General features: G+C 32.9%; 1 protein-coding gene and 1 long non-coding RNA gene across 3 annotated transcripts in view; one reads left to right on the top strand and one right to left on the bottom strand.

The window, feature by feature from the left end:
• plcl2 (phospholipase C like 2) overlaps nt 1–3,834 on the top strand; it is a 34,085-nt gene extending 30,251 nt beyond the window's left edge. Inside the window, exons 9-11 of the transcript XR_013326856.1 lie at nt 2,107–2,197; nt 2,264–2,353; nt 3,367–3,834. The gene's annotated coding sequence lies outside the window, so the exon portion shown is untranslated. The remainder of the gene's footprint in view (nt 1–2,106; nt 2,198–2,263; nt 2,354–3,366) is intronic.
• Nucleotides 3,376–23,444, bottom strand: part of LOC144199146 (uncharacterized) — a 63,999-nt gene continuing 43,930 nt past the window's right edge. The window contains exons 3-7 of one of the 2 annotated variants that reach the window (XR_013326858.1): nt 16,724–16,786; nt 11,622–11,689; nt 10,320–10,422; nt 9,192–9,260; nt 3,376–3,640 (exon numbers count right to left, since the gene is read on the bottom strand). This is a non-coding gene — a long non-coding RNA (uncharacterized LOC144199146). Of the gene's footprint in view, nt 3,641–9,191; nt 9,261–10,052; nt 10,423–11,621; nt 11,690–16,723; nt 16,787–23,444 lie in introns of those variants that run through there. The other variant, XR_013326857.1, reaches the window with a different exon arrangement.

Below are 23,444 nucleotides of genomic sequence, written 5' to 3'. Positions count from 1 at the left end.
AGTGTGGTGGCTTCATGGCATAGAGGTTCCCTCTCCTGACTGCCATGCAGGTAGCTTGGGTTCAATTTCCATTGTTGTTTGACTGACATTATATTAAGTAGTTCAGTATTTTTTTTACATTTAAATAATGTCGTTTTATTTGATATAAAGGCGTAGGATCCCATAAGACTAGGCTTTCATGTCAAACTATTATATTAAAAAAAAAAAATCGAGAGCGTCCCCGGAATTGACGTCACATTGGTGAGCCGGAAGTGAAGCAGACCGGAAGAGTCAGCGAAACAAAAAAGTTTTCGTAACCTGTATGCTTTGTTTTGTTTGTAAACGTATTTTCAGCTTTTTAATAGCATGATCTAAACTGCCTCATTTGGGTAAGCTTCAACCAAAACATTTTTGTGAAAGGACATGAACACAAGTTCACCAAGAAGTTGTTGTTTTTGACAATGGCTGATTTTTGTGTACTCGACCAATGCCGCCGACAAGGTAAGAAATGCTCCCGTTTTCTACATTACAGGCTTCTCTAAAGATATATAGTTCCACTTTCAGTCATAATATCTCCAAATCGAATTGCGTTTAGTGTTTTTTAATCGTTTCAAGGATCGCACCAAGAAAGTTCAGGCTCAAAGATGACTTTTCCAATTCAATCCAGTTTCTTAAAAAAAACGACATAGTTTAGTAAGGCTTTTATTTCTTAAAAAAAAAACAACTCAGTATAGTAAGGCATTTTTCCCTAAAAATCGACATAGTATAGTAAGGCTTTTTATCGCAGAAAACGACATAATATAGTAAGGCTTTTTATAGTACAAAATGACATAGTATAGTAAGGCTTTTTATCGCAGAAAACGACTTAGTATAGTAAGGCTTTTTGTGTCAAAGACGACATAGTATAGTAAGGCTTTTTGTGTCGAAAACGACATAGCATAGTAAGGCTTTTTGTGTCGAAAACGACATAGTATAGTAAGGCTTTTTGCGTCGAAAACGACAGTATAGTAAGGCTTTTTGTGTCAAAAACGACATAGTATAGTCAGGCTTTTTGTGTCATAACGACATAGTATAGTAAGGCTTTTTGTGTCAAAAACGACATAGTATAGTAAGGCTTTTTGTGTCAAAAACGACATAGTATAGTAAGGTTTTTTGTGTCATAACGACATAGTATAGTAAGGCTTTTTGTGTCAAAAATGACATAGTATAGTAAGGCTTTTTATCACCAAAAACGACATAGTATAGGAAGGCTTTTTTCTTCAAAAAAAAAAAACGACATAGTATAGTAAGGCTTTTTTCTTCAAAAAAACGACATAGTACATACCTGTCAACCTCGAACCATTTGTGATCTTACCAAATTTTGTTTTCGCCCTTACATATATGTATAAATACATGGAAAATCTTACCACTTTACTTTTTTGTAAAAAATCACGAACAACAAGTAGAAAATGTATGTTTATGTGTTTATTGCTTTCAAAGTTCCACTACAACAGCTTCCTACAAAAATAAGTAAACATAAACAAGGGAACAGGAAACGGAAATCACATGGTGAAAGTGTTACAAAACGAAATGTTTATCATGATCTTTTTTTTTTAGCCAATCAGAGGCGCCGGTACATATATCACTTGGCAGACATGCGTTTCCGGGAAGAAACAATGGCGGATGGTGAAAAATGGCTAGAAAGTGCCTTAATTTATTTTTTTTTCTCAAAATCACCGTTTAGCGTACCATTTTCATGTGTACAGCGTACCAATATAAAAATGGGCTTTCAGTTGTACCAATTACGGCGAGAACGTACCAGTTGACAGGTATGATAGTATAGTAAGGCTTTTTTCTTCAAAAAAAAACGACATAGTATAGTAAGGCCTTTTGCGTCAAAAACGACATAGTATAGTAAGGCTTTTTATCGCCAAAAACAACATAATATAGTAAGGCTTTTTTTCTTCGAAAAAACGACATAGTATAGTAAGACTTTTTTCTTCGAAAAAACGACATAGTATAGTAATGCGTGTGCATAGATAGCCACATCCCCTTCCCAAAAAGTTTTTAGAACGAAAAATAATTATTCTAAATCAAAGTCACACAATAGAACAAGAGATACTTTGCTGATATGTTTTATTTTTTCAGATAGGCAAAAATGGTTGACTTGTGGGATGGAGACACTGCCAACCAAAAGGTTTCCCAAACTGTGGAGCGAGGACACCTGAAAACAGAAAAAGTAAGTTGACTTAAGTAGACATACATATTGCTGTGCAGATAATAATTATTTTCTTGTTTTACTTAGACTCATCCGTGGATGGCGCTGATGGAAGATGTCCATTTCACCAGGTGGCCGACTTAGTAGAGCACCAACCTACCATCCAAATGGTCACAGGTAGGATTACAATTTCTCACTTTTTAGGTCAACTAAAAACCCAGTGGGCAGGACCATACACTTTTTTTAGGGGAGGTGGCTTAAACACTGAGTCAAATTTCCTCAGCGCCCCCTAAAACAAAATACTTGGGCACTCTAACTTTAGTGGGCAGGTACCATACTTTTTTTTGTATTTTGGGAGGTGGCTTAAACACTTAGTCATTTTTTACGAGCGCCCTCCCTCTAAAACCAAATACTTGGGCGTTAGAAGTCTAGTGGTATGGTGGGAGGGCCCTTTAGCGCAAAGGTTGAGTATGCACATACCGCCGAATAGATGCCGGTTCGATCCCCGCAAGAGGCACTCAGATGAAAAAGTTGTTAAGTACTTTAAAAATTAAAATTTTACACTTAATCATACACCAAAGACACGTCAAAAGTTTTATTGAACATGACCATACTCTTTATTTAGGTGGCTTAAACACTTAGTCAAATTTCAAGAGCGCCCTCTGTAGGAAAAGAGTTGGTGGCTTGAAGTTTAGTGGGATGGTGGAAAGTTCCCTTAGCTCAAAGGTTGAGTATCCGCCTACCGCCCGAGTAGATGCTGGTTCGCTTCCCGCAGGAGGCACTTCAGATGAATTCTGCAACATAAGAATAATTACCTTTTACTAAAAAAACACTTTAAAAAATAACATTTTACATTTAATCATTACATTAAAGTCTCTGGTTATAAGTTAGGGTTTCAAATAAGCCACCCAAAAAGTTCTATTGGACATAACCATGCCGAGTAGGGCGGTGGCTTGCACACTTAGTCAAATTACACAAGCACCCTCCTAAAGAAAATACTTAGCCACTTTGGCGGGGAAGGTCACCTGCGACATTAGACAAATTACCTTTTACTAAAATAATACTTTAAACATTTTTTAAATATACATTTCTTCTCCTATCCTCTCCCACGTTGTCCAATGCATCTTTCATGAAACATAGACAATGATTTCTCAACACTGCCCAACATTTTTTTTTACATTTTTTTACAGTGGCGACACGGTTTCGAACCTGGCATGGCGGTGGCGACGTTCATCTGTCCCAACTTCTCCTGCGGCCTGTCGACAACTCCTTCTCGACTGGACGCCATGAATGACATGAAGGTCACGTGACCAAAGTTATTATGTTGACGACAATTGGACTTACGGATCTGAGGATTTGCCATCCGGCAAAGTCGTCCGTCTGCACCTGCGTGAGCTGTCCGCTCACTGGGGCGCCGGAAACTCCTGGATGAAAGCGCAATCCGGAGGGGGTGCCGCTACGAGTCTGTTAACAAACAAGACTGTGTAAACTTGTGGGGTACATTTCCTCCATGCTGTAACATACATTCAACAATTATCTTGTACGAACATGAGCCTTGTGAGCCAAAAGCCTTCCGATACTATGTCATTTTTTTGAAGAAAAAAGCCTTACTATACTATGTCATTTTTTTGAAGAAAAAAGCCTTACTATTCTATGTTGGTTTTTTTTCGAAGAAAAAAGCCTCACTATACTATGCCGTTTTTGGCAATAAAAGCCTTCCTATACTATGTCGTTTTTTTGAAGAAGAAAAAAGCCTTACTATACTATGTCGTTTTTTTTAGGAAAAAAGCCTTACTATACTATGTCGTTTTTTTGAAGATAAAAGCCTTACTATTCTGTCGTTTTTTTTTGAATAAAAAGCCTTACTATACAATGTCGTTTTTTCGAGAAAAAAAAGCCTTACTATACTATGTCTTTTTTTCGAAGAAAAAAGCCTTACTATACTATGTCGTTTTTTCGAAGAAAAAAGCCTTACTATACTATGTCGTTTTTTAGAAGAAAAAAGCCTTACTATACTATGTCGTTTTTTAAAGAAAAAAGCCTTACTATACTATGTCGTTTTACGAATAAAAAAGCCTTACTATACTATGTCGTTTTTTCGAAGAAAAACCCTTACTATACTATGTCGTTTTTTGAAGAAAAAAGCCTTACTATACTATGTCGTTTTTTAAAGAAAAAAGCCTTACTATACTATGTCGTTTTTTAAACAAAAAAAGCCTTACTATACTATGTCGTTTTACGAATAAAAAAGCCTTACTATACTATGTCGTTTTTTCGAAGAAAAAAGCCTTACTATACAATGTCGTTTTTTTGAATAAAAAGCCTTACTATACTATGTCGTTTTTTGAATAAAAAAGCCTTACTATACTATGTAGTTTTTTTGAAGAAAAAAGCCTTACTATACTATGTCGTTTTTTCGAAGAAAAAAGCCTTACTATACTATGTCGTTTTTTAAACAAAAAAAGCCTTACTATACTATGTCGTTTTACGAATAAAAAAGCCTTACTATACTATGTCATTTTTTTGAAGAAAAAAGCCTTACTATTCTATGTTGGTTTTTTTTCGAAGAAAAAAGCCTCACTATACTATGCCGTTTTTGGCAATAAAAGCCTTCCTATACTATGTCGTTTTTTTGAAGAAGAAAAAAGCCTTACTATACTATGTCGTTTTTTTTAGGAAAAAAGCCTTACTATACTATGTCGTTTTTTTGAAGATAAAAGCCTTACTATTCTGTCGTTTTTTTTTGAATAAAAAGCCTTACTATACAATGTCGTTTTTTCGAGAAAAAAAAGCCTTACTATACTATGTCTTTTTTTCGAAGAAAAAAGCCTTACTATACTATGTCGTTTTTTCGAAGAAAAAAGCCTTACTATACTATGTCGTTTTTTAGAAGAAAAAAGCCTTACTATACTATGTCGTTTTTTAAAGAAAAAAGCCTTACTATACTATGTCGTTTTACGAATAAAAAAGCCTTACTATACTATGTCGTTTTTTCGAAGAAAAACCCTTACTATACTATGTCGTTTTTTGAAGAAAAAAGCCTTACTATACTATGTCGTTTTTTAAAGAAAAAAGCCTTACTATACTATGTCGTTTTTTAAACAAAAAAAGCCTTACTATACTATGTCGTTTTACGAATAAAAAAGCCTTACTATACTATGTCGTTTTTTCGAAGAAAAAAGCCTTACTATACAATGTCGTTTTTTTGAATAAAAAGCCTTACTATACTATGTCGTTTTTTGAATAAAAAAGCCTTACTATACTATGTAGTTTTTTTGAAGAAAAAAGCCTTACTATACTATGTCGTTTTTTCGAAGAAAAAAGCCTTACTATACTATGTCGTTTTTTAAACAAAAAAAGCCTTACTATACTATGTCGTTTTACGAATAAAAAAGCCTTACTATACTATGTCGTTTTTTCGAAGAAAAAAGCCTTACTATACAATGTCGTTTTTTTGAATAAAAAAGCCTTACTATACTATGTCGTTTTTTGAATAAAAAAGCCTTACTATACTATGTAGTTTTTTTGAAGAAAAAAGCCTTACTATACTATGTCGTTTTTTCGAAGAAAAAAGCCTTACTATACTATGTCGTTTTTTAAAGAAAAAAGCCTTACTATACTATGTCGTTTTACGAATAAAAAAGCCTTACTATACTATGTCGTTTTTTCGAAGAAAAACCCTTACTATACTATGTCGTTTTTTGAAGAAAAAAGCCTTACTATACTATGTCGTTTTTTAAACAAAAAAACCCTTACTATACTATGTCGTTTTACGAATAAAAAAGCCTTACTATACTATGTCGTTTTTTCGAAGAAAAACCCTTACTATACTATGTCGTTTTTAGAAGAAAAAAGCCTTACTATACTATGTCGTTTTTTAAACAAAAAAACCCTTACTATACTATGTCGTTTTACGAATAAAAAAGCCTTACTATACTATGTCGTTTTTTCGAAGAAAAAACCCTTACTATACAATGTCGTTTTTTCGAAAAAAAAAAGCCTTACTATACTATGTCTTTTTTTCGAAGAAAAAAGCCTTACTATACTATGTCGTTTATTTGAAGAAAAAAGCCTTACTATACTATGTCGTTTTTTAAAGAAAAAAGCCTTACTATACTATGTCGTTTTTTAAACAAAAAAAGCCTTACTATACTATGTCGTTTTACGAATAAAAAAGCCTTACTATACTATGTCGTTTTTTCGAAGAAAAACCCTTACTATACTATGTCGTTTTTTGAAGAAAAAAGCCTTACTATACTATGTCGTCTTTTAAAGAAAAAAGCCTTACTATACTATGTCGTTTTTTAAACAAAAAAAGCCTTACTATACTATGTCGTTTTACGAATAAAAAAGCCTTACTATACAATGTCGTTTTTTCGAAAAAAAAAGCCTTACTATACTATGTCTTTTTTTCGAAGAAAAAAGCCTTACTATACTATGTCGTTTATTTGAAGAAAAAAGCCTTACTATACTATGTCGTTTTTTCGAAGAAAAAAGCCTTACTATACTATGTCATTTTTTCAAAGAAAAAAGCCTTACTATACTATGTCATTTTTTCGTAGAAAAAAGCCTTACTATTCTATGTCGTTTTTTCGAAGAAAAACCCTTACTATACTATGTCGTTTTTTGAAGAAAAAAGCCTTACTATACTATGTCGTTTTTTAAAGAAAAAAGCCTTACTATACTATGTCGTTTTTTAAACAAAAAAACCCTTACTATACTATGTCGTTTTACGAATAAAAAAGCCTTACTATACTATGTCGTTTTTTCGAAGAAAAACCCTTAATATACTATGTCGTTTTTTGAAGAAAAAAGCCTTACTATACTATGTCGTTTTTTAAAGAAAAAAGCCTTACTATACTATGTCGTTTTTTAAACAAAAAAAGCCTTACTATACTATGTCGTTTTACGAATAAAAAAGCCTTACTATACTATGTCGTTTTTTCGAAGAAAAAAGCCTTACTATACTATGTCGTTTTTTCGAAGAAAAAAGCCTTACTATACTATGTCGTTTTTTAGAAGAAAAAAGCCTTACTATACTATGTCGTTTTTTAAAGAAAAAAGCCTTACTATACTATGTCGTTTTACGAATAAAAAAGCCTTACTATACTATGTCGTTTTTTCGAAGAAAAACCCTTACTATACTATGTCGTTTTTTGAAGAAAAAAGCCTTACTATACTATGTCGTTTTTTAAAGAAAAAAGCCTTACTATACTATGTCGTTTTTTAAACAAAAAAAGCCTTACTATACTATGTCGTTTTACGAATAAAAAAGCCTTACTATACAATGTCGTTTTTTCGAAAAAAAAAGCCTTACTATACTATGTCTTTTTTTCGAAGAAAAAAGCCTTACTATACTATGTCGTTTATTTGAAGAAAAAAGCCTTACTATACTATGTCGTTTTTTCGAAGAAAAAAGCCTTACTATACTATGTCGTTTTTCGAAGAAAAAAGCCTTACTATACTATGTCGTTTTTTCGAAGAAAAAAGCCTTACTATACTATGTCGTTTTTTGAATAAAAAAGCCTTACTATACTATGTAGTTTTTTTGAAGAAAAAAGCCTTACTATACTATGTCGTTTTTTTGAAGAAAAAAGCCTTACTATACTATGTCGTTTTTTCGAAGAAAAAAGCCTTACTATACTATGTCGTTTTTTTAATAAAAAAGCCTTACTATACTATGTAGTTTTTTTGAAGAAAAAAGCCTTACTATACTATGTCGTTTTTTCGAAGAAAAAAGCCTTACTATACTATGTCGTTTTTTAGAAGAAAAAAGCCTTACTATACTATGTCGTTTTTTAAAGAAAAAAGCCTTACTATACTATGTCGTTTTACGAATAAAAAAGCCTTACTATACTATGTCGTTTTTTCGAAGAAAAACCCTTACTATACTATGTCGTTTTTTGAAGAAAAAAGCCTTACTATACTATGTCGTTTTTTAAAGAAAAAAGCCTTACTATACTATGTCGTTTTTTAAACAAAAAAAGCCTTACTATACTATGTCGTTTTACGAATAAAAAAGCCTTACTATACAATGTCGTTTTTTCGAAAAAAAAAGCCTTACTATACTATGTCTTTTTTTCGAAGAAAAAAGCCTTACTATACTATGTCGTTTATTTGAAGAAAAAAGCCTTACTATACTATGTCGTTTTTTCGAAGAAAAAAGCCTTACTATACTATGTCGTTTTTCGAAGAAAAAAGCCTTACTATACTATGTCGTTTTTTCGAAGAAAAAAGCCTTACTATACTATGTCGTTTTTTGAATAAAAAAGCCTTACTATACTATGTAGTTTTTTTGAAGAAAAAAGCCTTACTATACTATGTCGTTTTTTTGAAGAAAAAAGCCTTACTATACTATGTCGTTTTTTCGAAGAAAAAAGCCTTACTATACTATGTCGTTTTTTTAATAAAAAAGCCTTACTATACTATGTAGTTTTTTTGAAGAAAAAAGCCTTACTATACTATGTCGTTTTTTCGAAGAAAAAAGCCTTACTATACTATGTCGTTTTTTAGAAGAAAAAAGCCTTACTATACTATGTCGTTTTTTAAAGAAAAAAGCCTTACTATACTATGTCGTTTTTTCAAAGAAAAAAGCGTTACTATACTATGTCGTTTTTGGCGATAAAAAGCCTTACTATACTATGTCGTTTTTTCGAAGAAAAAAGCCTTACTATACTATGTCGTTTTTTTGAAGAAAAAAGCCTTACTATACTATGTCGTTTTTTCGAAGAAAAAAGCCTTACTATACTATGTCGTTTTTTTCGAAGAAAAAAGCCTTACTATACTATGTCGTTTTTGACACAAAAAGCCTTACTATAACATGTCGTTTTTTGAAGAAAAAAAGCCTTACTATACTATGTCGTTTTTTAAAGAAAAAAAGCCTTACTATACTATGTGATGTTTTGAAAGAAAAAAAGCCTGTCTGTACATTTTACGTTTTACTATACATCTATAAGCTTTTGGAATGTGGGAAGAAAGCAGAGTGCAAACTCCACACAAGACGGTCGGATCTCACCTGGGATGGAACGTCGATCTCCGAAAAGTGAGGCGGACGTGCTGATTACTTGCTCACCATGTTGTTGACCTGTTTTAACAGAGTAAAAAAAAAGTTATGACATTTTTTCAACAAATAAAAGCCTGACCATACATGGTTTACCTTTGTTTTGCTTGGTGTTTAAAAAAAAAAAGTATGTATACAAGTATGTATACAAGTATGTATACTTGTATGTTTACATGTATGTATACTTGTATGTTTACATGTATGTATACATGTATGTATGTATACATGTATGTATGTATACATGCGTATACATACATACGTGTATGTATACATACATGTGTATGTATACATACATACGTGTATGTATACATGCACGTATGTATACATACACGTATGTATACATACGTGTATGTATACATACGTGTATGTATACATACGTGTATGTAAACATACATACGTGTATGTATACATACGTGTATGCATACATACATGTATACATACATGTATACATACATACATGTATACATACATACATGTATACATACATACATGTATACATACATACATGTATACATACATACATGTATACATACATACATGTATACATACATACATGTATACATACATACATGTATACATACATACATGTATACATACATACATGTATACATACATACATGTATACATACATACGTGTATGTATACATACATACGTGTATGTATACATACATGTATACTTGTATGTATACATGCGTACATACATACATGTATGTATACATGCGTATATATACATACATGTATGTTTACATGCGTATATATACATACGAGTATTGTTGTTTAGTGTTTTTAAAAAACAAATTTACATATAAGGCTTACTATATGTTTGGGTGTGGTTGTGGGTTTGACTCTTATTGTTAGCATTGTTTTTCGATCAATTCAAGAAAACTGTCTCTTACACACAAGTCACAGAATCATCATCTTTATCATGCTCTAATTGGATTACACCAGTAAGTGTGTGTGTGTGTGTGTTGGGGTAATTGAGTCGGCCCATTCGGTCAGCTGAGAATTGAAGTGTTAAATCCAATTCGGGATTGGTCGCTCTCGTTTAGAGCGCGTGTAGCGCCAGCGCCGACCATATGTCACCCGTTCTCGCGCCGTGAATATGGATGAGCCGAGGTAGCGCCGTCGATCGGCGCTCGTTTGTCTGCATCGGAAGAGCGGAGAGGCGCTAAGTGGTTAGCGCTGGCTACAAAGAGAGAGAAAGTCCAGTTACAATCAAGACGAAAAGTACTTCATTGCGGATTGGACTCTTGACTTTTGCCTATTTTTTCTTTTGTTTGTTTTTAACAGCGGTGCCATGTGTCTTCATGCTAAACGCCGTGGAAATACTTACAGTTTGGGCAGGACTTTGTTGTGTCTTTGTGGTTGTGGAATCACCTAAAAAAAAAATCAAAGACACAAGCATTATAAATAATTGTCACAAATGTTGTATTGCCTGCGAATATGTCAGTTTTCTGTGTTATTCGTAGAAACTTTTAGCCCTTTTTTAGTCTTTAAATGATTAAATTAATAGTCACCTAAAAACTCAAAGACACGAGCACTATAAACAAGCATCACAAATGTTGTATTGCTTGCGAATATGTCAGTTTTCTGTGTTAATCGTATAAACTTTTTGGACCTTTTTTTAGTCTTTAAATGATCATTAATAATCGCCTAAAAACTCAAAGACACGAGCACTATAAACAAGCATCACAAATGTTGGATTCCCTGCGAATATTTCAGTTTTCTGTTAACGGTAAGCACTTTTTGCACCTTTTTTAGTCTGTAAATGACCACATGATGTCACCTAAAAACTCAAAGACACGAGCACTATAAAAAATGTCACAAATGTTGGATTGCCTGCGAATATTTCAATTTTTTATGTTAACCCGTACATTTTGCATCTTTTTAGTCTTTAAATGATCACCTTAGTCACCTAAAACCTCAAAGACCCCAACACTAAATATATTTTTCTGTTAATTTTTTATACTACAAAAATAAGACCAAATTAGACTATAAAACAGCCAATTTAAAGAAAAATACATGTAAAATTAATCTAAATAGGTGTTTTTAAATTTGTAATATAAAAATTTGCTCATTATAATTAAATATATACTCAAATATAGTCTTTTAAAATTATTATACACAAATTTACGCTTTGAAAAAATACAAAATGTATTGTAAACTACAAAGTACTTTAATTTTAAAAACAAATTAGTTCATAAATCTAAAAATTATTAATTTTCTCCAACTTACTTAACACAAAATGAGCTGAAATCTTCATTATTTTCCTCATTTAAATATAAATATAACTATTTTGACTATAAGTACTATTAATTTATATAACAATGCACTTATTACATCAAATTCCATAATTATTTATAGTAATATTGTTATTTCCTTTACCTTTAGATGGCGCACTTCTCTCACTGTACAACTGAGCGATGTCAAGAAGATGAAAAGTCCAACTTAACCTTAAAAAAATAAAAAAATAAAAACATCTTAAGCGTTTTTCTATTTTTTTTTGGTTATCGTGAAGAATAAAAATGCAACATCTGTTGTAAATACATTTGGAAACATTAGTGTGTGTGCGTGTATTTTGTAAATATGTTTTTTTGTGTGTTTTGTGTGTTTTGTGTACTTAGCGTTCCATTTGGAAGACAAATAAAATTTTTCAAAGATCACCTTGTTGTCAATAAGAGTCAAAATTTTGATTCATTTCACATTTTGGCACTTGGCTTTATTTTTTAATGTTTTTACACCTTACTAAAGTACTAAAGTACTTTTCTTGTCTTTATTAACTCAGCCAATGACAACGTTTGATGTCCAATCCATTTGAATTGCTAAAAGCTGACAGTCAAATCCTCTAAATTAGACTTTTAACTATTAAAGTTTGATTTTTTTAGCATGTTGTAAAGTGGAAATTCATGTAGAAAATGCTAAGTTTTTATTATATAAGTTTTTATGATTTAATTTTAATCAAAAATAAAGATAATTTAATTTTAATCAATTGATTTTTGCAGTTTTTTGTGGTTATTGAAGATTTGAAGCTAATAATTAAAGGTATAGGAGTCAATTTAGGAGTTATTTTCAACATAAATTAAAGTTTTTTTTGTCTTTTTTAAAAGTAATACTTTAAAATATTTAAATTTTCAATAGGTTTACTTCAAAGTGATTAATTAAGCATTATTTTAACCAAAAAATGGACCATCACAAAGTATTCTTCCGATTAATACAAAAAAAAATCTGTTAAAAAGATTATATTTATTATACAGGCTATTAATAATAAAATCTGTAAAAATCATACAATTTTAACCAAAATTATCTTTCTAACAAATATAACCTCATGTACTTTAATCCAATCTAAGTATACAATAAAACTAATTTAGACGCATTAAAATACACTTTAAAATACTCTAAAATATGCAAAAGGTAAAAAAAACCATAAAATTCATCAAAATATATATTTGCCACTTGAAATAAGATTTCCCATAAATATTACAACTATAAAATATAATTATCTTAATCCATTTGTTGACCACCTTCAAAATCAACCCACTTTTAAAGCATAATTTTGACAAAAAAACAGCTTGTATTGTAAATACAAAACATATTAAAAGACTAAAACCCAATAGAGAAGGACCACACCCATATTTACCCCACCATCTTTCCCGTTTGTACTCCCCATGCTAATTATTGCAATTATCATAGCAAAAAAACAAAAGTGAAAAATCCTGATTAATAACCGGCAGGATATTGTTATGGCAATTTGCCATATGGTGCCAACGCCGTAACCACGATGGCGCCGTCATTAGCGCCAACTAATGTTTGTCACGGGCGCGCAGCCGTGACGAGAGCGGCTCCCGCTCACCTTGCGACCCCCCCGGCGGTAAAAAAAAAGGGGGCGGGACCCTCCCTGGCATTTTTCCCGCCTGGGTGAGCGGATAATTCGGCCAAAGTGGGAGAAAAGTACCGTCTCGTTATTTGGTGTTTTCATAAAAGCTGCTTTTTTGGGGGGGGGGGGGGGGGGGCGTAGTATGGAGTTATTGCATAGTGAAAAAAAATATCGGTACTTTGGTAAAATACATATTTTATATTTGCTATTTAGTTGATACTGTATGTATAGCAATTGCATTTTACTTACTTTAATTACTAGCATGTGAGAGGGGTAATCGGACGTTTGGTCGCTGGTCTTTTGGTCGCCGGTTGAAACCAGCTCTGAAAATTATATTCATGAGGGAGAGAGTTTAATATCTAAGAGAGAGAATTTCATATCTAAGAGAGAGAGAGAGAGAGTTTAATATCTAAGAGAGTTCAATATCTAAGATAGTTTAGTATCTAAGAGATAGTTTAATACCTGAGAGAGAATTTCATTAAGAGAGAGTTTAATATCTAAGAGAGTTTAATATCTAAGAGAGTTAAATATCTAAGAGAGGGAGAGAGAGTTAAATATCTAAGAGAGTTTAATATCTAAGAGAGTTTAATATCTAAGAGAGTTTAATATCTAAGAGAGAGTTTAATATCTAAAAGAGTTAAATATCTAAAAGAGTTAAATATCTAAGAGAGTTAAATATCTAAGAGACAGTTTTATATCTATGAGAGAGTTTAATATCTAAGAGAGTTTAATATCTAAGAGAGAGCGTTTAATATCTAAGAGAGAGTTTGATATCTAAGAGAGAGAGAGTTTAATATCTAAGAGAGTTTAATATATAAGAGACAGTAATATCTAAGATAGTTTAATATCAAAGAGAGTTAAATATCTAAGAGAGAGAGAGTTAAATATCTAAGAGACAGTTTTATATCTAAGAGAGACTTTAATATCTAAGAGAGTTTAATATCTAAGAGAGAGAGTTTGATATCTAAGAGAGAGAGAGTTTAATATCTAAGAGAGTTTAATATCTAAGAGAGTTTAATATCTAAGAGAGTTTAATATCTAAGAGAGTTTAATATCTAAGAGAGTTTAATATCTAAGAGAGTTTAATATCTAAAAGACAGTAATATCTAAGAGACAGTTTTATATCTAAGAGTTTAATATCTAAGAGAGTTTAATATCTAAAAGACAGTAATATCTAAGAGACAGTTTTATATCTAAGAGTTTAATATCTAAGAGAGTTTAATATCTAAGAGACAGTAGTATCTAAGAGACAGTTTTATATCTAAAAGAGTTTAATATCTAGGAGAGTTTAATATCTAAAAGACAGTTGTATATCTATGAGAGAGCGAGAGAGAGAGTTTAATATCTAAAAGGGAGAGTTTAATATCTAAGAACTATTTAATATCCAAGTTCATTTGACCAGCGACCAAAAGGGGACCAAAAGACTGGCGACCAAACGTCCTGTCACAGTGCGAGGAAACCAGAGTACCCGAAAAAAACCCTTGCAGTATTGAACCATCGATCTCAGAACTGCGATGCCTAATGCGCTAACAACTCATTCCTTATTACTATCATTTTATTTAAAATTCCTTTCCAGATGACATTTCTGTTTTGTTTTGAATTAAAAAACAAAATAAAATCCCCCTCAAATGTACGCCTTATACTCCAGTGCGCCTTGTATATGTATCTATATTTTCCCTGCTTTTTGGACTCAAAACGCCCCCATTTTTTACAACAATTTCTCCAACTTTTGTCACATGGAAGTCATAGTATTTCCCCGTTAGCGCCACAGCTAACGCCATTTTTTTTTTATCCCGGGCGAGAGTTCTCTTGTTAAGACCTGTTGGTATTCTCCAGATGGCAATAAAAATGCATGAGCTTCTACAGCTCATCCACCAAGAGAGAAAAAGACAACAACAACAACAAAAAAAAAGCTCCCAGAGCCATCGAAAAGAAGAAAAAAAAATGGAAAAAAAATGAACGAGCGGTCGCCAAGCCGGTCCTCGGAGGAGCTTCAGACGACAAGTGCGGATGTGCATCTTGTTAGCGCGCTAACGCTCATTTTTCTTTTCGAGAGAAATACTCCAGATGAAATGCGGGAGATGGGAAAAGTTTGCTCAAAAATTTGTCAGAAAAGTCAGGTGCCATTGATTAGCCACCCTACTTTTTGATTGACATTTTACCCAAGGGATCGTAATTAAGTGGTTTGTATTCGGGTGTGGCGTTAGAACTTCATGAGACCGATTTTTGAGGGTGTTTACAAGTCACCACTACTATACAGGGACTGTAAAAAATAATATTTTTTTGTCTAAAAAACACTTTTTTTGTCTAAAGACACGGTGTCTTAGTGGTTAGGGTTAGGCCTCACAGTTCTGAGATTAAGGATTCAATCCCTGCTGGGGATAGTGTTAAGTTTGGAAGGTTTTTTTCTGGGTACTCTGGTTTTCTTTAAAAAACGACATAGTATAATAATAAGGCTGTTTCTTAAAAAATGACATAGTATAGTAAGGCCGTTTTTCTTTAAAAACGACATAAGGCTATTTTCTTTGAAAACTACAAAGTATAGTAAGGCTATTTTCTTTAAAAACTACAGAGTACTATACAGGAATGTAACAAAAAATAATGTTTTGTCTAAAAACTATTTTTTTAGTCTAAAGACACGGTGTCTTAGTGGTTAGGGTTAGGCCTCACAGTTCTGAGATCGAGGATTTAATCCCTGTTGGGTTCAATTCTTACCGTGTTAAGTTTGTATGGTTTTTTTGGGGTATTCTGGTTTTCTTTAAAAAACGATATAGTATAATAATAAGGCTGTTTCTTAAAAAAACGACATAGTATTGTGATAAGGCTTTTTTTTAAACGACTTAGTATAGTAAGGCTATTTCCTTTAGAAACTGCATAGTAAGGCTATTTTCTTTAAAAACTACAGAGTACTATAAAGGAATGTAAAAAAAAATAATGTTTTGTCTAAAAACTATTTTTTTAGTCTAAAGACACGGTGTCTTAGTGGTTAGGGTTAGGCCTCACAGTTCTGAGATCGAGGATTCAATCCCTGTTGGGTTCACTTCTTACTGTGTTAAGTTTGGAAGGTTTTTTTCTGGGTACTCTGGTTTTCTTTAAAAAACGATATAGTATAATAAGGCTGTTTCTTAAAAAACGACATAGTATAGTAAGGCTATTTTCTTTAAAAACTGCATAGTATAGTAAGGCTATTTCCTTTAAAAACTACATAGTATAGTAAGGCTATTTTCTTTAAAAATTACAGAGTACTATACAGGACTGTAAAAACAATAAATGTTTTGTCTTTAAAAACAATTTTTTTTTGTCTAAAGACATGGTGTCTTAGTGGTTAGCATGCTTGGCTCACAGTTCTGAGATCGTGGATCCTTCCCGTCTTAAATTTGTAAGGATTTTTTCTGGGTACTCTGGTTTTCTTTAAAAAAAAGACATAGTATGATAAGGCTTTTTTTTAAACGACTTAGTATAGTAAGGCTATTTTCTTTGAAAACGACTTAGTATAGTAAGGGTATTTTCTTTAAAAACTACAGAGTATAGTAAGGCTTTTTTCTTTACAAAAACGACATAGTATAGTAAGGCTTTTTTCTTTAAAACGGCTACGAGAAAATATGGTTCTTACCTCAAGTTCTTTCGTAGAAACCACTCCATTGGTAGAAAAAGTTTTCTTTAAGAGTGTGTATTTCTGTTCAGAAAGAAAGAAAAAAAAAACATAAACTTAAGTCATAGGCCCAATCAAACTAAGAAAAAGGGGCGGGACTTATCGTCCAGAAAGTGAGTGGCACAGACTATTTTAGATATATTTAGATTTTTTTTATATAAATGGATTAAAAGAACTGGATTAAAAGCCCTGAATATTCCGTTTTTTATAGATCTAAAACAATGTTTATTTTAGATTTTTTTAATATATATTGTTAGATTTTACATAATGATTTTTGAACTAAAAACACAGAAAAAAATGATAAAAAAAATGACAATTATTGATTTAAAAGGGGGAAAATCAGGAAATTTAATATACATCTATACTCTTCATTTAAATTTAATCCTAAAATAGAAAGTCGGCACTCATCATTGACTTTCCCGGGCCGCACAAAATGATGCGGCGGGCCAGATTTGGCCCCCGGGCCGCCACTTTGACACCGGTGCTCTACATCAATTTTATTTCTGTGTCATCTTGGATAGCAAATCGTATCGTAAGGCCACGCCCCTAATGCCTACTATTACTATTTTTATATATTTTTAGATTTTACAAAAGGATTTTTGATCTAAAAACAGAAAAAAATATTAAAAAATGACAATTATTGATTTAAAAGGGTGAAAATTGGGAAATTTAACATACATCTATACTCTTCATTTTAATTTCATCCTAAAACACAAAGTTGGCACTCATGATTGACTTTCCCGGGCCACAAAAAATGATGCGCCGGGCCAGATTTGGCCCGCGGGCCGCCACTTTGACACCTGTGTCTTAATAACTTGCAAGAAAGATTCCAATATTTGACAATTTTAAGAAATAAAAAAAGGTGTAGTTACATTCCTTCCTGGTTCATGCATGTAATCGGACTTGATTTGAAAACGGCGAGTTGAGGAAGGGCTTGCGAAGATTGGCGCCCGCCGTGTGAGGCGATGTCAAGAAGGCGTCGATCCGACGACGACGACGACGAGGAGGAGGAGGATACGGGGCTTTTCATAGCCGTAATTAAAACAGCCAGATAGATTCGGTAATTGAATAAAAAAAATATAAAAAAAATCCAGGATGTAAGCAACATCTGCGCCAGGCGCATAAATCAACCCAACGAGAGGCTGCAGACGCCATTAAAAAAAAAAAAATGGCGTGACGAGCTGACGGATAACGTGCGTTGGACGGGAGGATGCCAGTAGTGGGAAATGTTTGGAATACTGACATAACTTGGTAAAGACTATACTAGGAAACAAATGGGAATAGGTGAGCTTAGTTTAGCATTTTTTGGGGGAAAAATATGGCTATTTTTTTGCAGATTTTTTTTATGTGAGGAATAATTACCACATTTTACTGTATTAGAGTATTTCTTCTAGATTACATGGGTCAAAGTGGTCAAAATTTTTCTTTTGTGTTTATAGTTCAAAAAAATGTGTAAAATCTAAAAATAAATATTCAAATGTTTCCGTTATCCACTTAAAAAATGTTTTGTTTCCATTTGAAATAAAAAAACATATTTAAAAGATATTTTCTAATACTAAGAAGAAGAAAAAGTCAAATAAACATTGCTGTAGATCTATAAAAACGGGCTATTTAGGGAAGAGGTGTCAAAGTGGCGGCCCGGGGGCCAAAATCTGGTCCGCCGAATCATTTTGTGTGGCCCGAGAAAGTCAATCATTAGTGGTGACTTTCTGTTTTAGGATCAAATTAAAATGAAGAGTATAGATGTATATTAAATTTCCTGATTTTCCCCCTTTTAAATCAATATTTGTCATTTTTTAATCAATTTTTTCTGTGTTTTTAGTTCAAAAATAATTTTGTAAAATCTAAAAATATATTTAAAAAAACTAAAGTAAACATTTTTTTAGATCTATAAAAAAACGGAATATTAAGGGCTTTAAATCCAGTTCTTTTAATCCATTTCTATAAAAAAAAAATCTAAATATTATATCTAAAATTGTCCGGCCCACATAAAATCAAGTTGACGTTAAAGCAACCCGCGAACCAACCCAAGTCTGACACCCCTGGTATAGATGTATATTACATTTCCTGACTTTCCCCCTTTTAAATCAATAATTGTCATTTTTTAATCATTTTTTTCTGTGTTTTTAGTTCAAAAATAATTTTGTAAAATCTAAAAATATATATAAAAAAAACTAAAATAAACATTGTTTTTGATCTATAAAAAACTGAATATTCAGGGCTTTTAATCCAGTTCTTTTAATCCATTTATAACCATTTTTAATCAAGAATTGTCATTTTTTAATCCATTTTTCTGTGTTTTTAGGTCAAAAATCATTTTGTAAAATATAAAAATATATTTAAAAAAATCTAAAATGAACATTGTTTTAGATCTATAAAAACCTGAATATTCAGGACTTTTAATCCAGTTCTTTTAATCCATTTATAACCTTTTTTAATCAAGATATGTCATTTTTTAATCCATTTTTCTGTATTTTTAGTTCAAAAATCATTTTGTAAAATCTAAAATTATATTCAAAAAAAGCTAAAATAAACATTGTTTTAGATCTACAAAAACTGAGTATTCAGGGCTTTTAATCCACTTCTTTTAATCCATTTATAAAAAAAAATCTAAATATTCTATCAAAAATGGTCCAACCCACATAAAATCAAGTTGACGTTAAAACAACCCACCAACCAACCCGAGTCTGACACCCCTGTTCTATGACAACCCGAATCCACCATCTGCCAACAAGAGCGTGTCGCGGCTAACCGTGACCGACGGTGTCATTAGTTGATTGAATAATTCGAGCACGTCGGGCCTTTCCACTTCACCAAGGCGCCAGCGACACGGGGGTCACGTGACTTGCACTTTGGCGCTGGAGTGGGCGGTCGTGTTTTTTTATGACTTCCGAGCAACGGCGGTGGCGGAGGAGGACTTGAAGTGAGCCGTGTTGTCGCTCCTGGGCCAAAACACACATGTTTTATTAATCAGCTTCAAAGCAAAAAACGAGTGTTTTAGAAGGGCTCGGAAATCCGGGAGTCTACTTTAAAAAAAAAAAAGGGCTTACGACCGCTCGTCGAGTGTCAATAGACAAACATTTAAGATCGGGCTTCATCGTGTTGTTTTTGAGATGTTTTGAAGTTGGATTTATTTTTATGATTGGAATAATGTTGTAGAAAAACACGGGATTTTAAACTACCGTATTTTCACAACTATAAGGTGCACCCTCAATGAATGACATTTTTTCCATATATAAGGCGCACTGTATTATAAGGCGCACTGTATTAAAAGGCGCACTGTATTATAAGGCACACTGTATTATAAGGCGCACTGTATTATAAGGCGCACTGGATTATAAAGCGCACTGTATTATAAGGCGCACTGTATTATAAGGCGCACTGTATTAAAAGGTGCACTGTATTATAAGGCACACTGTATTAGAAGGCGCACTGTATTATAAGGCGCACTGTATTATAAGGCGCACTGTATTATAAGGCGCACTGTATTATAAGGCGCACTGTATTATAAGGCGCACTGTATTATAAGGCGCACTGTATTATAAAGTGCACTGTATTATAAGGCGCACTGTATTATAAGGCGCACTGTATTAAAAGGCGCACTGTATTATAAGGCACACTGTATTATAAGGCGCACTGTATTATAAGGCGCACTGGATTATAAAGCGCACTGTATTATAAGGCGCACTGTATTATAAGGCGCACTGTATTAAAAGGCGCACTGTATTATAAGGCACACTGTATTAGAAGGCGCACTGTATTATAAGGCGCACTGTATTATAAGGCGCACTGTATTATAAGGCGCACTGTATTAGAAGGCGCACTGTATTATAAGGCGCACTGTATTATAAAGTGCACTGTATTATAAGGCGCACTGTATTATAAGGCGCACTGTATTATAAGGTGCACTGTATTATAAGGCGCACTGTATTATAAGGCGCACTGTCTTTTGGAGAAAATTTAAGACTTTTGTGTGCGCCTTATAGTCGTGAAAATACGGTAAATGGAAACTGAAAGGTTTCCTAGTCATGTTAATGACAAACTTTGCCAAAAATTGCAACTGTTTTTATATTAAAAACTAAAATACAAAAAAAATAATAATTGATATGTCTCTCTTTTCAGTAGGCCAAAATCAAGAGGAAGCAACCTGTAAATCCCCAAAATTGACTTAAAGTGACCCAGAAATAACCCTTAATGGGGTTGTCAGACTCGATTTTATGTGGGCCAAACCATTTTAGATAGAATATTTTGATTTTTTTTTAATATAAATGGATTTAAAGAACTGGATTAAAATCCCTGAATATTCAGTTTTTTAATAGATCTAAAACAATGTTTATTTTAGCTTTTTTTGAATATGTTTTTAGATTTTATAAAATAATTTTTGAACTAAAAACAGTAAAACATGATTAAAAAATGACAATTATTGATTTAAAAGGGTGGGAAAATCAGGAAATTTAATATACATCTATACTCTTCATTTTTATTTGATCCTAAAACAGAAATTTTGAACTCAACATTTACTTTCCCGGACCGCACAAAATTCATCGTTGGGCCAGATTTGGCCCCCGGGCCGCCACTTTAACACCCATGCTCTACATGAATTTTATTTGTGTGTCATCTTGGATAGCATATAGTATCGCAAGGCCACGCCCCTAATGCCTACTATTACTATTTTTATATATTTTTAGATTTTCCAAAATGATTTTTGAACTAAAAACAGTAAAAAATGATTAAAAAAATGACAATTATTGATTTAAAAGTGGGAAAATCAGGAAATGTAATATACATCTATACTCTTCATTTGAATTTGATCCTAAAACAGAAAGTCGCCACTCATGATTGACTTTCCCGGGTTAGTAATTGGTCTCCCAGTTGCCCGTCTGTCTTTTTCATCGGGTTGACCCTTTTTTGACATTTCCCCGTCGGCAACGGTGTGTTTCGGTGGAAATGATTAGCATCTGCCGTGCAGGCATCGGGAAGAAGTCACGCGTGCTTTAATGGGCCCTTGTTTAGTCATTTATGGCTAAGCGTGTCATTACGCCGCGATTTACGAGGCGGCGGCGTCTCCGCCCCAAGTTTTCGCCTCGCCACTATTTATTTGGGGGGGGGGGGGGGGGGTATACAGCTGCTAACGTTACACCCGCGCTATCCAATTAATTCTGATGAGCCGCTGAATCACCACACCTTGTGTTTTTTTGTAAAAATAGATATTTTTTTTAGATAGCACTTTTAGGAGACGTCCAATCTGTTTGAATGGGGAAGGCTGCGTCCATTCACTGAAAAAAAAATAATGAAACTATGCTAGTTGAAAGTTAGTAAGATAGTTTGACTTAGTTTCTCATTGACTTAGAGCATGTGTGTGAAAGTGGCGGCCTGGGGGCCAAATCTGGCCCGGCGCATCATTTTCTGTGGCCCGGAAAGTAAATGATGAGTGGCGATTTTCTGTTTTAGGATCAAATTAAAATGGAGAGTATAGATGTATATTAAATTTCCTGATTTTCCCCCTTTTAAATTAATAATTGTCATTTTTTAATCCATTTTTTCTGTGTTTTTAGTTCAAAAATTATTTTGTAAAATCTAAAAATATATAAAAAATAGTAATAGTAGGCATTAGGGGTGTGGCCTTACGATACGATATGCTATGCTATCCAAGATGACACAGAAATAAAATTGATGTTGGGCACGGGTGTCAAAGTGGTGGCCCGGGGGCCAAATCTGGCCCGCCGCATCATTTTGTGTGGCCCGGGAAAGTCAACTTTCTGTTTTAGGATCAAATTAAAATGAAGAGTATAGATGTATATTAAAATTCATGATTTTCCCCCTTTTAAATCAATCATTGTCATTTTTTAATCCATTTTTTTCAGTTTTTAGTTCAAAAATCATTTTGTAAAATCTAAAAATATATTTAAAAAAAGCTATAATAAACATTGTTTTAGATCTATAAAAAACAGAATATTCAGGGCTTTTAATCCATTTATAAATAAAAAAAATCGAAATATTATATCTAACATGGTCCGGCCCACATGAAATCAAGTTGACGTTTAAGCGCCCCCGCGAACCGCGAGTTTGACAACCTTGATGTAGAGAGGATCAGAAAGTCTGAAAAATAAGGTAATGCTTTTGATTTTTTTGCGTGTTTTTTTTTTCAGAATAGCATTCTCAATTGGTTTTGGTTCTGGTGTGAGACTAAAATCTGTGACATGATGTCATCCACTTTGATCTTCAAGACGCTGATTTTATCAGCACGCTGTTAGCTTCTGATATGCTAATATTGCATTTTGGGATTTTTATCTTCTACTTGTTGCTTTAACCGGCATTTTTTACACCCCGATCTTTATCCGACGTTAATTGTGGCAGACATTTTTGTTGTTGTCATTGTTAAATACATTAACTTTTTGGGGGATTTTGTAACTTGGATTTTTTTTGCATCTTGAGTTGCTCATTTGCATAAAAAATGTGTAACCTGAACATTTCGTAAGTAGAATTATGACACAATCTCGTACCTAGAAGTATTTGTAAGTAGAGGTATGACTGTATTCTGACTGTAATCCAGATTCCGTAAAATTCTCACATGCCAGACTTCCCAGATTTGACGAGAAGTTTGGCACTTTTTTGTCGTCACTCACAGTGAAACCATTAAAAAGAAATAAATGAATAAAACTGAAAAAAAATGGAAAAGTTG

The sequence above is a fragment of the Stigmatopora nigra genome, chromosome 7 (assembly GCF_051989575.1).
Source record: "Stigmatopora nigra isolate UIUO_SnigA chromosome 7, RoL_Snig_1.1, whole genome shotgun sequence".
Taxonomy (NCBI): Eukaryota; Metazoa; Chordata; class Actinopteri; order Syngnathiformes; family Syngnathidae; genus Stigmatopora; species Stigmatopora nigra.
This window is presented reverse-complemented; position numbering and strand designations above follow the sequence as displayed.